The sequence below is a fragment of the Ostrinia nubilalis genome, chromosome 3 (assembly GCF_963855985.1).
Source record: "Ostrinia nubilalis chromosome 3, ilOstNubi1.1, whole genome shotgun sequence".
In the NCBI taxonomy this organism is placed as follows: Eukaryota; Metazoa; Arthropoda; class Insecta; order Lepidoptera; family Crambidae; genus Ostrinia; species Ostrinia nubilalis.
Genome location: NC_087090.1, coordinates 16501901 through 16516816, shown reverse-complemented (window position 1 = coordinate 16516816; position 14916 = coordinate 16501901). Strand labels below are relative to the sequence as shown.

General features: G+C 39.0%; 1 non-coding gene across 1 annotated transcript; it reads right to left on the bottom strand.

The window, feature by feature from the left end:
• Window positions 1-14843: 14843 nt before the first annotated feature.
• On the bottom strand, window positions 14844-14916 carry Trnaa-agc (transfer RNA alanine (anticodon AGC)). Its single transcript has one exon. It is a non-coding gene; the product is annotated as a tRNA-Ala (tRNA).

The window sequence follows — 14916 nt, the reverse complement described above, 5'->3', positions numbered from 1 at the left end:
AAGCATTTCAAAATGAAAATAAACTATTTGCTGACTATTTTTGGTAGCCATGAATTCACACAATATCTATTATGTTTATTTGCTATTTTCGCAGTAGACAGTAATTTTGATCAAAATCTTTTGTTGGTTTGGTATTGTTTACGCGAGTCGCGTGTATATTTTCATTTGAAAATGTACTCTGTACCATTTTGCTAAGAGTCCAAAACCGTTTGTTAGAGTTTGACCAATTGATATAGACCCAGCCGAATCGCTGGGAATCGATTCGGTCTGCGTGAAGTGACAAATTTAAAATTATTTCCGTCGCCCTTGACATGTAATGTGTACCAGACGATTGGTGTACACGCGTGTAACAACTGAATTCACAACTATGGTGTCAGATTTCAGCACCGTCTGGTGTCTGACATGGGCCAAGCCTATGGTGTCAGAATTCAGCGCCATTCATTAGTGTCTGACATGGCCAAGCCGCGGGCCGCTTTTGAAAAACAGATTTCAGGCTAAGGAAAAGCTTAAAGACGAAGTTTAATTGTAGCCTTCAATATCTGAACCATACAAAAAACATCAAAGTGGCCCATGATACAAAAACTAACCCAAAATCTCCAGCTCAACAAAAGAAGTCAACTCGTAACCACTAGATTAGAATACAGAAAATCGCGCTTTAACCGGTTTTATTTAAACATATCAGGAGCTGGAAGAAATAAGAGGGATACTTATTGATCTTTATAACGCTCCCTAGGAGAAGTGTTCCGTATAGAGGACTTATTAAGTACAAACAAACTTACTATTCCAGTGAAGCTGCGTAATCTATACTGTTGGATTTCGTATTTTTGCGGTTTGTAAAAATAAAATTATTGTAGGGTAAGCTTGCAAATGTTTTAAATCCCATCATCTCCCATCCCTTTCCAACATGTGCACTTTTGCTGTTGCCGTCTTCGTCTGTCACCGCGATCTACGAATGTGCAACGCATACGGTGGACATCGCCCCTTCCTAATTTGCGCCTACGCTGAGACAGACGTGTCTTTATTAATTTGTGCGTGACCTATATTTTATATCGATTTTGTGCAAGACAGCTCTAAAGAACAATAATTGCTAAGTGTTCGGCTCGGAACCATCGTGTGTGGCTTGTGAAACTTGAAGAGTGCCCGACGGAGATATTATTGGTAAGTGCGCATGTTTCCTTTCCAAATTTCCTGTCGCCATTTTTCTTCGGTCTCTTCGTCCCAGTTATTATTTGCAAGCTTACAACTGCGTTCTTTAGGCAGCTGTTTAAGCATCCGCAGAAATACAGTCCACTAATACATCGAAAACCTAGCCTAATAGGTATGAACCAAGAATTATAAATTTAACCGCCATCTGATTACAAACCAAAAGAGATGTAGGATTTAGGCTACTACACCTTTTTTTTGGTCCTTCGAGCCGGATATTCGCATCTAAAATACGATTTTTACGTTATTTAACCGCATATTTTTATTTAAATTTAACTTTACAACACATATCTTTAACCCGCAAATTTTATTTTATTTAACCCGCCATTTTGGATATAACGTATGAGTATTTGTATCACGCAGATAAAAGTAGATTGTCGACATTATAATTATTTAACCGCGTTGACAACTATTTTATTTTTGTTTATTTTATTTCCGCACCGCATTTGCGTGACTTCAAGTTACTTTTGGTTATATCACATCACCGCTAATTCACTCTCAATTCTAATAATTGAAATTTAGATTTCATAATTACATAATAACGTATTTGCATTCCATTATTCATTTCGTTGTTCAGTTAAGTTCGATCACGCACAACACAGCGTCTCAGCGTTCGCTACCCGCCATTATTTTTCTATACATCACCCGCTCGCCATTATTTTACTTACGCAACCGCATAATATTCTTATATACATTTTTACCCGCTTTTACTTTTATAACTAAAGATATTTACAACTATTTACAATGGTTAAATCTAAGAAACGAGGAAGCGATGCTTTCGTGGACGAGAATGGCGATACTAATAAAAATCAACTGACTATTTTTATTGTTAAACGCGATGTTATTTTTAAACGCATGGAAAATATTTACGACCTTGCACAGAAAACCGAACAAAACATACAAAACTTTAAGGTATTTCGTGCAAGTGCCACAAATATAGATAAACTACGTAGTGATTTTCAAGACGTTTTAGATTCTTATAACATATTGAATTTACAATTGAATCCCGACTCAGACGTAGATTATGATTTGTGGACTTCATTTGAGGAAATGTACTGTTATATTAAGCAACTTTTGCTCGATATCGAGAAAGATCATTGTAGTTCTTATTCGCAACCGCAAACGCCTACAAACTCGAAGCCTCGCCTCCCTCCTATTGATTTGATGTCATTCAACGGTGACGTCAAGAACTGGCCGTTGTTTTATCAACAGTTTAAAAACATGATTCATGATAACGCATCTCTTACCGATAGCGAAAAGGTATTTTACTTGGTTGGTAAACTAACTGGACAGGCGTCGTGCGTGTGCGCAGGGCTGGCTCCCACCGCTGAAAATTATATTGTTATTTGGGAAGCACTCGTGCAAAAGTATGACGATCCTCGTTCACTCGCATGTGCATATTTTAATCAGTTGTTACACTTTAAATCGCTAAATAATACAAGTTCAACCGGACTAGATTCATTTATAAACACTTTTAATTCCTCTGTGGAAGCGCTCAAACAATTAAAACTTGGCGATTTAACTGATTTTATTTTCTTACATTTGGCACTTCAAAAGTTAGATACAGAAACAATTAAATTATTTGAAATAACATATCGCAAAGAAAAGATACCAACCTATCATAATTTAATTGAGTTCATTAAAGAACAAAGTAAAGTTTTATCTCGCTCTGTAACTAATATTAAACCGGTTAATAATTTTTCTCAACCGCAAAATAAATCATCCGCTAAGCACACCCCTACGCCTACGAAATCTTTTGTGAATACGGAAGGGTCTAGTGCAAACAACACAAGCGGAAGCGAGAAGTGCAGCTTGTGTAATAATAAATCGCACGAACACATGTATTCATGTCCTTCTTTTATGAAATTAACGCCATTTGATCGTTATAATTTTATTAAAAATAACTCTTTTTGTAACAACTGTTTAAGTGTACGACATAAAACCTTTTCATGTACTTCAAAACATAATTGTTCTCATTGTTCTATGCGACATCACTCATTATTGCATTTCAATACAAATGTTAAATCTAGTAACTGTAATATTGGTGCAGCAGCGATGTCCGACCCCGCTAATATTTCCGCTACCGCTCATGACCCCGCCCGCACTACGGCGGCCGGTCATGCCGAGTCCAATATTATGACTCATTCTCCCGCTATTCAATCACCGCACACGTTTGAAAATAATGCATCGGTTTGTACAGTTTCGTGCGATCGTAGTAAACGTTTTCAAACGACAACTTTATTAGGAACCGCTAAAATAAAAGTTATTGATTGTAATAACCGCACTCACCTTTTGAGATGTCTAGTAGACCCTGGCTCTCAGAGTGATTATATTTCCGCTGATTGCTGCAAGCGTTTATCGCTTCCTATACATAAACAAACCCGCTATACGGAAGTTCAAGGCATAGGAGGAGCCACACAAAAAATTCTAGGCTTTACTAAACTTAAGTTTACTTCTCGTTTCAATAACAATTATGAATATGCTATACAGCCCATGATAGTTGAAAAAATTACGTCCCAGCTTCCCGACTCGCGCGTAGACGTGACGGCCATACCTTTTATAAAAAACTTACCGCTCGCTGATGACGAGTTTTCACAACCTGGACCTATAGACATGCTTTTAGGAGTTAAACTTTATTGTAAAATTTTACTCGCTAGCAAAATTCAAAACACTAATGATTTCATGCCCTCTGCCTTTGAAACGACCTTAGGTTACCTAATTATGGGTGACGCTCCTATTATTTCTCCGCAACCCGCTACTCGCACACTGTGTGCTTTTACTTCTGACTCGCTTCATCAAGTCGTTGAAAAATTTTGGGCTGTCGAGGAACTTCCCTCGCGCACCTTTTTAAGCCCTGAAGACCAACTTTGTGAAACTATTTATACATCTACAACTGTTCGTTGCTCTGACGGCAGTTATTCTGTTGATCTTCCTTTTAATGATGACCCTCAGAAATTAGGAAATTCTTATAATACCGCTAAAAAACGCTTTTTACTTCTCGAAAAGAAGTTCGCTAATAATCCTACTTTAAAAATTAAATATGACGATATTTTTCAGGAATACCTAAATAAGGGTATTCTTTCCCGCACCGCACCCGAGGCCTGTGAGTCTCCGGGTTTTTATTTACCGCATCATCCTGTGGTTCGCGACGACAAGTCGACCACTAAAGTTCGCCCCGTTTTGGATGGCAGTGCCAAGACTGACACCGGCCTGTCACTTAACGATGTCTTACACACCGGCTGCAATCTACAGGCTGATATTTTTCATATTCTTTTGAACGTTCGTTTATTCAGTATTGCATTTTTTGCAGATGTTAAACAAATGTATTTGTGTATTCATACTAATCCTCCGCACCGCAAATATCAACGTATTTTATATAGATTTTCTGATACAGACCCGCTAGAAACTTTTGAGTTTACTCGAGTCACATTTGGGCTCAGATCTTCGCCATTCTTGGCACTCCGCACTTTGCGCCAACTTGCTAGTGACGAACGTCACAATTGGCCAGACGCAGCCTCCGTCGTAGAAAGAGACATCTATATGGATGACCTGGCTTCTTCTGCTTCTTCTCTTCCAGAAGCAGTTAAGATAGCCAGAGAATTAATTCAGCTGTTCAAAGCCGGTGGTTTCGATTTGGTCAAGTGGACTTCCAATTCGCTTGAGTTACTCGAGCAAATACCCGAGTCGCACCGCCAATCTGAATTTATTTCCTTTGATGACGGAAATATATTTAAGATTTTAGGCTTGCGCTGGTTACCCGCCCAAGACACTTTTGTTTTTGAGACTTCTAGTCCGCCACTAGTTTGTACAAAGCGCGCCATTTTATCCGCCACCGCTCGTCTGTACGACGTTTTAGGACTCGTCGGACCTATTATTCTTTTCGCTAAATTATTAATTAAAGAGCTTTGGCTTCTCAATCTTGATTGGGACGATGTGCCCCCCTCCCGCATTATTAATGTATGGCAACAATATTTGTTTGAATTACCGCAAATATCCCGCTTGTCGTTCCCGCGCCATGTAGGCATTAAATGCGGCTCTAAAGTTTCTTTGATTGGTTTTTCAGACGCTAGTGAATCCGCATATGGTTGTGTTATTTATTTACACGTCGTAAATGGCAATATGCCTCCTATTGTCACGCTTTTATGTTCAAAATCGCGCGTCGCGTCTGCTAAACCTAAGATCACGCTCGCGCGCTTAGAGCTCAATGGAATATTATTAATGTCTCGTTTTCTTAAAATCGTTTACGACAGCATGTCAAATAGATATGAAATTGATAACATTTACGCTTTCTCAGATTCAGAAGTCGCACTATGTTGGTCGGTCGCTTCGCCACATAGATTTGATACTTATGTTGCCAACCGCATTTCACAAATTCAAACAAATATTTCGCCTGATAAGTTATACTTCATTCCCGGCGTACAAAACCCCGCAGATTGTGTATCTCGCGGACTTACGCCCGCGCAGTTAATTCAGCACGAACTTTGGTTTAAAGGACCGATTTGGCTTTCACTGCCTATTGACAATTGGCCTATACAACAATTTGCACCTAACAAATTATCTTTGCCTGAAGAAAAAACAGTTTCTCATGTTGCTACTAAAAAGGTAACTGAAGCTGAAAATCCTATTTTGTCTCTTGCATCTCGCTGTTCCTCGTGGGACAAGCTTTTACGCGTCACTGTTTATATGCTCAGATTTATGAAGAGGCTACCGCAAAATAATGTCATTACCGCTGACGATTTAAATGCCGCCGAATTAAAAGTAATTCAGGCTGTGCAATCTGTATATTTTTCAGAGGATATTAAAAAGGTGTCTAACAAACAACCATGTTCATCAAAATTATTAAAATTATATCCGTTTTTATGTGATGGAATATTACGCGTCGGAGGTCGCTTATCGAACTCGACACTAGATTATTCATCTAAGCATCCTATACTACTGCCTAAACAGGGACGTATAGTCGAACTTCTAATTGAATCTTATCACCGTGACAACTGCCACGCCGGACCGCAGTTATTAATTGCTCTTTTAAAGTCTAAATATTGGATTATTTCCGCTAGACGTGTTGTTAGACAGCTCATCCATAAATGTAACATTTGTTTTCGGCTTCATCCGAAGTCTACTTTCCCGCCAATGGCTGATTTGCCTAAATGTAGATTGGAGCAATGCAAAGCGTTTCTACACACGGGCGTAGATTACGCAGGCCCTCTTTATATTACGCCATATCGCAAGCGCGGCGTTCGCAGCGTAAAAGCATACTTATGCTTATTTATTTGTCTTGTGACTAAAGCAGTTCACTTGGAACTCGTTTCTAATTTAACTTCGGCTTCTTTTATTGACGCATTTAAGCGTTTCTGGTCGCGACGTGGCCCTTGTACGTTCTTATATAGCGACAATGGCACCAATTTTGTTGCAAGTAAAGCTTATTTTAATGAACTTCACGAGTTTTTAAAAACTGACGATTATTATCAAACTTTTAGTCATGAACTCGCGAAGAATCGCATCACGTGGCGAATGAATCCTCCCACTGCGAGCCATTTTGGTGGCCTATGGGAAGCGAACGTTAAGAGCGCTAAATCGCTATTATTCCGCGTCATCGGGAATCAAATTCTCACTTTTGAGGAGATGTCGACTGTTCTTGCTCAGATTGAAGCAGTGCTCAATAGTCGACCTCTTTATGTTTTAAGTTCTGACCCATCGGAACCGCTCGCGCTTACACCGTCGCATTTTTTATCTACCGCTCCACTCGAGTGCCTACCTGCGGCTGATTTGGCTGAACAACGAACTAATTTACTGTCTCGTTTCTCATTGATGGATTCGCTTGTTCAGTCCTTCTAAAAAAGATTTAGATCGGAGTATTTACATAATTTGCAATTGCGTGAAAAATGGAATACACCTTCTAATCCAATAAAAGTAGGTACCGTAGTTCTACTAATTGTAGAAAACTCTCCACCTCTACAGTGGCCTTTAGGAATAATTACAAGTATTTTTCCTGGCAAGGATGGAGTAACGCGCGTTGCGGAAATAAAAACAAAAACTGGCACTTATAAGCGCCCAGTGGTGCGGCTATGCCCGCTTCCGACTCAATAGTCTTCTCTACTTTTGTTTACGTAGCAAAGGACAATGTTCGTTCTCCATACATTGTTCGCCTAAAAACCAACAATTTTGACATATTACTACCCGAAAGCGAAATAATACGATTCTGTGTGTAAGAACAATGATTCCTGATGGACACTTGCCATAAAATTAATGATTAAGAATATTAAATCACAGCGATTTTATAATATGTCGTTTATGACAACATGGCGTCTAATGTATTGTGTGAATGTATGAACACCGATTCGCGAAAAATGTTTTGTATTGTCGTCACTCCGAGTCGCAGCCAAATAGTATAAAATAATAGAACAAGTTTTAGAAATACAACTCGGCATTCCACTTTTATAATATGCCCACATATTGCACGTAAATAAACAACATGAATCGTAGGTTGTTTCCACCCTTGTCATCTGACACATGAAATAAACTCCTATTGTATTATAGATATCGAAGCTGAATCGTATATAATAATAGAATGGGTTTTGGAGATCACTCGGGGTTCCACTTTTATAAAATACCTACATATTGCATAAAAATAACACGAATCATGAGTTTTCTTTTCACCATTTACATCTGACACGAGATAACAAACTCCTATCTCCATGACTACCGTCGTAGTCTATGCCAAAGACTACAATATTTTAAGCAAGAAGTTTCAAACCTTAGCGGCTACGGTAACCCCTGGGCCACATACATCATGACAACATTCGGTCGACACCGGAACGAAGTCTTGCGATTATGCAAAAAAGCATCGTATTCTAGTGCGGCTATATCACGTTCAACCGGGGTTTTAATTCGACTAAAGTCCTGACTAAAGACTGGAAGAAAATACGCCGCATTGTATGAGCACTTCGTGTTCGTTAAAGCGGCTTCAGATCTAGAGCCCACATAGTTTTCTTTCCAATAATATCCGCAAGTAGCGCTGCATGATCTGTACAACAAAAACGGCAATAGTTATTAAAGTGCCAAAATTATATGATTACTTTGGCACGGTATTATACACGTTGAAGATTTGTCATTTTCATTCATTTCATCATCATCATCATCATTTCAGCCACAGGACGTCCACTACTGAACATAGGCCTCCCCCAATGACTTCCACATCGCACGGTTGGTAGCGGCCTGCATCCAGCGCCTTCCCGCTACCTTTATCAGGTCGTCGGTCCACCTTGTGGTGGGTTGACATTGCAGAATATGACTTTTGATAGGTTCATCATAGAATTCGGCGGGGATATCCTCACGGAGGAAGTTCGTAAAAGGGCGGAACAAGATCTTATAATAATGCAAGGCCGAAGCTGTAACGCGCGTGCTCCTACGTGTAATCCGGCGAGTATGCAATAAATAGTAATGTCTGGTAAATAGTGGTAATACGTATCGTTCGTTCGTTCGTTTCAGCCGAAAAGACGTCTACTGCTGGACAAAGGCCTCCCCCAAGGATTTCCACGAAGACCGATCCTGCACCGCTCGCATACAGGCACCTCCCGCGACCTTCACCAGATCGTCGGTCCACCTAGTGGGAGGCCTGCCCACGCTACGTCTTTCGGCTCGTGGTCGCCACTCAAGAACTTTCCTGCCCCAGCGGCCATCAGCTCTACGAGCTATGTGCCCCGCCCCGTCTATGTCTATATGCGCTACGATTACAGGGTATCATTTTGCATAGTCGCAAGACTTCACTCCGCTGCTGTCAAATCAATGTCGCATAATGTTATCGCAATGTGTGTGGCCCTTGGCCAAATCACAGAAGCTTGCGTAGAAAGAGCACTTGAATGACAATGAAAATCAGGGTTACCATTTTATAAGATCTCCTCACTATTGAGGGTAACAAAGTAACATTAATAATCTAGCCATTATTTACATTTATTACCTATACGAGAAAGTAAAGCAACATGCGGTTTTATTTTAATTTGTAAAATATTTGTAACAGTTTGTTCCAAGTTTAGTTTTACAACAGTATTGCTGTTTCAGCTGTCACTGTGAAGCTTTGGGAAAATAAATAAATAGAAAAAATATTAACATAAATGTTTATTTAAGTTTTTATTTTATTTTTTATTATCATAATATGCCAATTTAAGTTACACTGTGTGACAGTCTTTGACACTGTGCCATGTTGGGGGACCGTATGAATGAGACACGGGTTGTAGTTAGTCTCTGATATTAATCTGTTTATTAACGCGGACTACACGTATATTTATACGATATAGATTATAGATAAATGACGTCACAGCATCAGCACTATACGTGATAAATGTGCTGACACTGTGAACGTGATCAAGATAAAATATGAAGAGATTAAGTATTGTGCATACCGGCACAGTACTCCCCCCCTTTAAATAAGAAATAAAAAAAATAATGCGCTAATTACAATAACATACATAAATTATCTAAGTTAATACATGGTTCAATGTTCAATCTCTACATACTTACATACAAGAAATAAAAATAATGTGCTAATTACATAATACAAATTACAATAACTATCTACGTTATACAAATCATGTGGTGAAAAATTGTGAAATGTTCATAAAGATGAAATTATAACAAAACATAAACACTGGCTTCTTCCTTATCTGGCGTTTTCACAGTCGTGGGTTGCCCTCGCGCAAGCTCGGCTTTACGCGATGGGTGCGCTGTAGTCACAGCGTTCATGCCTTGTGTCCTTGCACATTTCATAAGCGTTATCGGCTTCTGAAGACCAAAGGATAGGCGAATTATCATTCTTGAAATATTCAAAGTATTCAACTTCGATACGCGGCTGCGTAATTTTCTCAATTCCTTAACTGTGTTTCAATTCATCGGTTGCTTTGATTTCTGCTCTGTTGGGCGATTTCTTGGCTCGTTATCGGATAACCTAAGAAATTATTCGCTCTGGAGGGACACACATTTTTCTAAATGATTGAATTCCCAAGTTAAGAGTCAGAGTTTTCTCACCGTAAGTGTTTATCTTTGAACCATTCGTGGTATATAACATATTGCTCATTTAGCATTGTTGCTTATCACTTTTACATTGCTCCCGTAACGATTAAAAAACCTCATACCACTTTTTCAGTCGGTAACAATAAGGCGGTTAGACGGGTAGATAGCACAGAAGCCGTGCTGGCTGTGCGATTTTTAGTTTCATTGGTTCGTTTGTTTCCAATCACATGATTTTTCACATTTTTCTGCATACGTTGATACATATTATAATAACAAAATCTTCTTACTTGACTAGGCGACCTTGGCCTGTAACTGCTGCGTCGCAAATTTTCACGGTCATGGCACAATCATTATTTCAGTTGAACATATTGTACTGTGTTAGCACATTTTCCATTGTTTGGTCTTGAATGTTGTAGTTGACTGTTGAACTGCTGAGACTTCATTATTTTTGCATTCTCTAATATTTTATTAGCGATTTGATTCTTTTGAAGTTCCAAGACTGATTCCAGCTACACAGACGAGGTTGGTCCTTTTAGAAATCGGGAATACGGATGTGACAGGGGTACTGGCAGCGACTTCTCGTAGTGTTGAGTTGCACAACTTGCACGGAGTTGACATGATGACGATGATTGATGTTGAAGTGACGTCACGGATTTGCTCTGCTCAATCGGGGTAGCCAATTTGATTCCATGTCAGATGAAAGCTGGCGGAGGCTGATGCTGAAGATGGTGGTGGGTGATGGAGGTTACGTCTTACATCACGTCGGCTTGGTACGTTTATCTTCGTCGTCACCAATTTGTGGCAACTTCATCGGGATCATCTTCTTCGTCGGGGTCACCAATTTGTGTCATCTTCGTTTGGATCGTCTTCCTCGTCCGGTTCGTCGTCGGGGTCACCAATTTGTGCCATCTTAGGGGAGCGTATGAATGAGACACGGGTTGTAGTTAGTCTCTGATATTAATCTGTTTATTAACGCGGACTACACGTATATTTATACGATATAGATTATAGATAAATGACGTCACAGCATCAGCACTATACGTGATAAATGTGCTGACACTGTGAACGTGATCAAGATAAAATATGAAGAGATTAAGTATTGTGCATACCGGCACAACACTAAACAAACTCTTCAGCTTAACACTACCTACCTACAGGGCGTTTTAATAGTAATCTTGCTCTTGCTGATGAAACAAGAAGGGTTGATGATTCTACTACTGAAATACAACTACTTTTCTTACAGGACCAATATCAAATTCTCAAAAAAAATCACATCCTCTTGATGGTGATAATTTCTATGGAGAGGTTTTTTTTTATATTCGGTCTCTTGGGATAATTTATTCCATTTGAGCAGTAGAATTAATGCTTTTTATTTGATCACATATAAAAATAACACAAGTGTTTAGGAAAACTTCTTCTTTGGTATGGTATCACTACGGAGTTATAATGTCGGCAACTCTGTATCACTGACTTGTAACTTTCAAACAGTATGAATAATAAGGGCACCACATTGGTTTTCTTTCTGAAAAAAGGCTTTCAATTTTAGTACTAACCCTTTAGCACTATTTCATTGAAATAAAAATACAATAAACGCACAGAAGACTGAAATTGAGTCAACTGACGTGACATTTATAATTTGTTGACATTATGACAGTTTGACAAGACTAGGGATTGAAAAAGTTTTAATTGAAAAAGTAAAATGACAATTTATTAAAACGATTCACAAGGATATAATCGATTAAAAATATTTATAAAATGTTCTGATACTTGCCTGTAGCGATTATCCAATCCTGGTTTCTACTGAAAAACTACCTCGTGGCAAGATTTTAATAAAATAATAAAATCTTTATCTTCTCTTTCACAATCTATAAAAGTTCATTTGGTCTATTATTATACATGTGCTATGAATGAGGGTTTTCGCGATTGAAAAATCCGCGAGATGGCAATACGTAGACGCGAGGTCCAAATGCTGCATGATTGGTGGATATCTATCAATGTCATGTCAAAAATAACCAATCATGCAGCATTTGGACCTCACGTCTACGTATTGCCATCTGGCGGATTTTTCAATCGCGAAAACCCTCATTGGCATAGATTATGAGAGACTGGCAACTATACTAGGTTGATATATGTTTCTCACACTTCAACTGGCATTGGATTCAACATCGGATTCTGACACTTTTACAGTTATGATACCATGAATATCAGTTTATGGTCCTAATTATTTTTATTTTATTTACGACCTTCGACCAGTTGGACACTTTAGATAGCTTCTTGTCATAGTGTCAATATCTTTTTAGCTTTTAACGCAAATCTAGTCTTCAAAGCAGTTTAATCGATTTATTTTATTTTCAAAATCGATATTTTATTGTCTATGATGGCCGCAGGAACATCACTATACATGGACTCCCAGCAATAAAGTACGGTAATGCCTCGTACAGATTTTATCGGCAAAAATTATGGAACTTGATAGGTTTTAGACCATGCCACGCACCAAAACGTCCGGAAGTTGTAATAGTATTATAGAATAAACGTTAAAAGACTTATTTATTTAATTTTTCAATGCTTAAGTGTCCATTAGAATGAAAGGGTGCTTAATGTATTAAAAAAAATAGAAAATAATTATGATGGGTTAATGTTTTTGGGCGGTTTTTAGGCGGTTTCTGACAATGTCCTTTATATTTAGTTTTATTTTTATTTTTTTTTGTTTATTCACTTATCAATTAACTTCTGCACCTTATGTGCTACGCTCTATGTATTACATGGGGCGATTTTCTCTTTGTTTTGAAGGGTTTCTTCAAGGCCGGGGGGATGTTGGATTTCGTATTTTTGCGGTTTGTAAAAATAAAATTATTGTAGGGTAAGCTTGCAAATGTTTTAAATCCCATCATCTCCCATCCCTTTCCAACATGTGCACTTTTGCTGTTGCCGTCTTCGTCTGTCACCGCGATCTACGAATGTGCAACGCATACGGTGGACATCGCCCCTTCCTAATTTGCGCCTACGCTGAGACAGACGTGTCTTTATTAATTTGTGCGTGACCTATATTTTATATCGATTTTGTGCAAGACAGCTCTAAAGAACAATAATTGCTAAGTGTTCGGCTCGGAACCATCGTGTGTGGCTTGTGAAACTTGAAGAGTGCCCGACGGAGATATTATTGGTAAGTGCGCATGTTTCCTTTCCAAATTTCCTGTCGCCATTTTTCTTCGGTCTCTTCGTCCCAGTTATTATTTGCAAGCTTACAACTGCGTTCTTTAGGCAGCTGTTTAAGCATCCGCAGAAATACAGTCCACTAATACATCGAAAACCTAGCCTAATAGGTATGAACCAAGAATTATAAATTTAACCGCCATCTGATTACAAACCAAAAGAGATGTAGGATTTAGGCTACTACATATACTAATATTATAAATGCGAAAGTAACTCTGTCTGTCGGTCTGTCTGTCTCTCTTTCACGCCTAAACCACTGAACCGATTTTAATGAAATTTGGCATAGAGATAGTTTGAGTCCCGGGAAAGGAAGAGGATAGTTTTTATCCCGGTTTTTGAAACAATAATAAAGTTTTTCTGTGACAGACAAAATTCCACGACGGCGAAGCCGCGGGCGGAAATCTAGTACTAAATATGGGCTGAAATGATAATGTGATGGGATTGTTTGAAAAAATCTGGAACATTTTATTTTTTCACGGTTAAAACTAGCTTAAAATGCTAATGATCACGTACCTTATCCGAGTACTCAGCCACGTCCCTCATAGAGCGCGGGTAGCCGGACACAAGGTAAGTCTTGGCCGTAGGCGCCATCTTCATCTCCAGCATTAGAACCTCGGTCACCGTCTTGCTGGACAGCGTCCCGAAGTCTTGCATGTCTGGTAGAGACGGATTTGTTAGTACCAGCGCAGAAATCATAGAATAAAGGACCCAAAGTTGAACGATATCAATTTTAAATAAGTGTATAAGGTACGTACATAAATATTACATTAATATCTCCATGACCTAGGGCCATATTCTAAAACGGCTCTAAATAATGTTCTATCGTCTCATCTATAAATATTACACAATATCTAGCTCGAAAATACCTTCTCATAAATACCTAGAACCATGACGCGCCGTTTCAAATATTAATATCTACGTGGTTCGAGTAAATAACTAATGTAAGGTAAAAATCGGACGACACTATGACGTTTAAAGTTTCCATGTCAGAACTCAATTTCTTTCGTAAGTGTTTAAGGCATCCTTGAGACGACATTTGTGGTTTCCCACGGACATTAGGGCCCTCGCCCACGGCGACTTTTTGTAGCGATGCAGTCGCGCTGCTGTTGCGCGTTAGTAGCGCGTTGGTATCACTTATGTAGTGCGTTGCAAATGCGACTAACGCGCGTTAGTAGCGATGCTGTCGCGTGGGCGAGGACCCTAAGGCGAATGAGGGCTAACTTAGATAATGATATAGAGAAAGACTCCGTAATTTTAGAAATTGACATTCGTGTATAAGTATTTTCTGATACTTGAAGGATTCGTTAAGAAAATTGAGGTGAAAATATCGTTTTTATCTTTCATAGAAACTGTATGAAAGAATATTTCGCACTGTGCCGGTACTGTGTCTGAACTGTGGATTCACTGATATGTGTGAATCGAGCTTAAGGCGGGAATCGAACCCACGACCTTTCGCTTGCTGGGCGACTGCTCTTCCAACTGAGCTACTTAGAC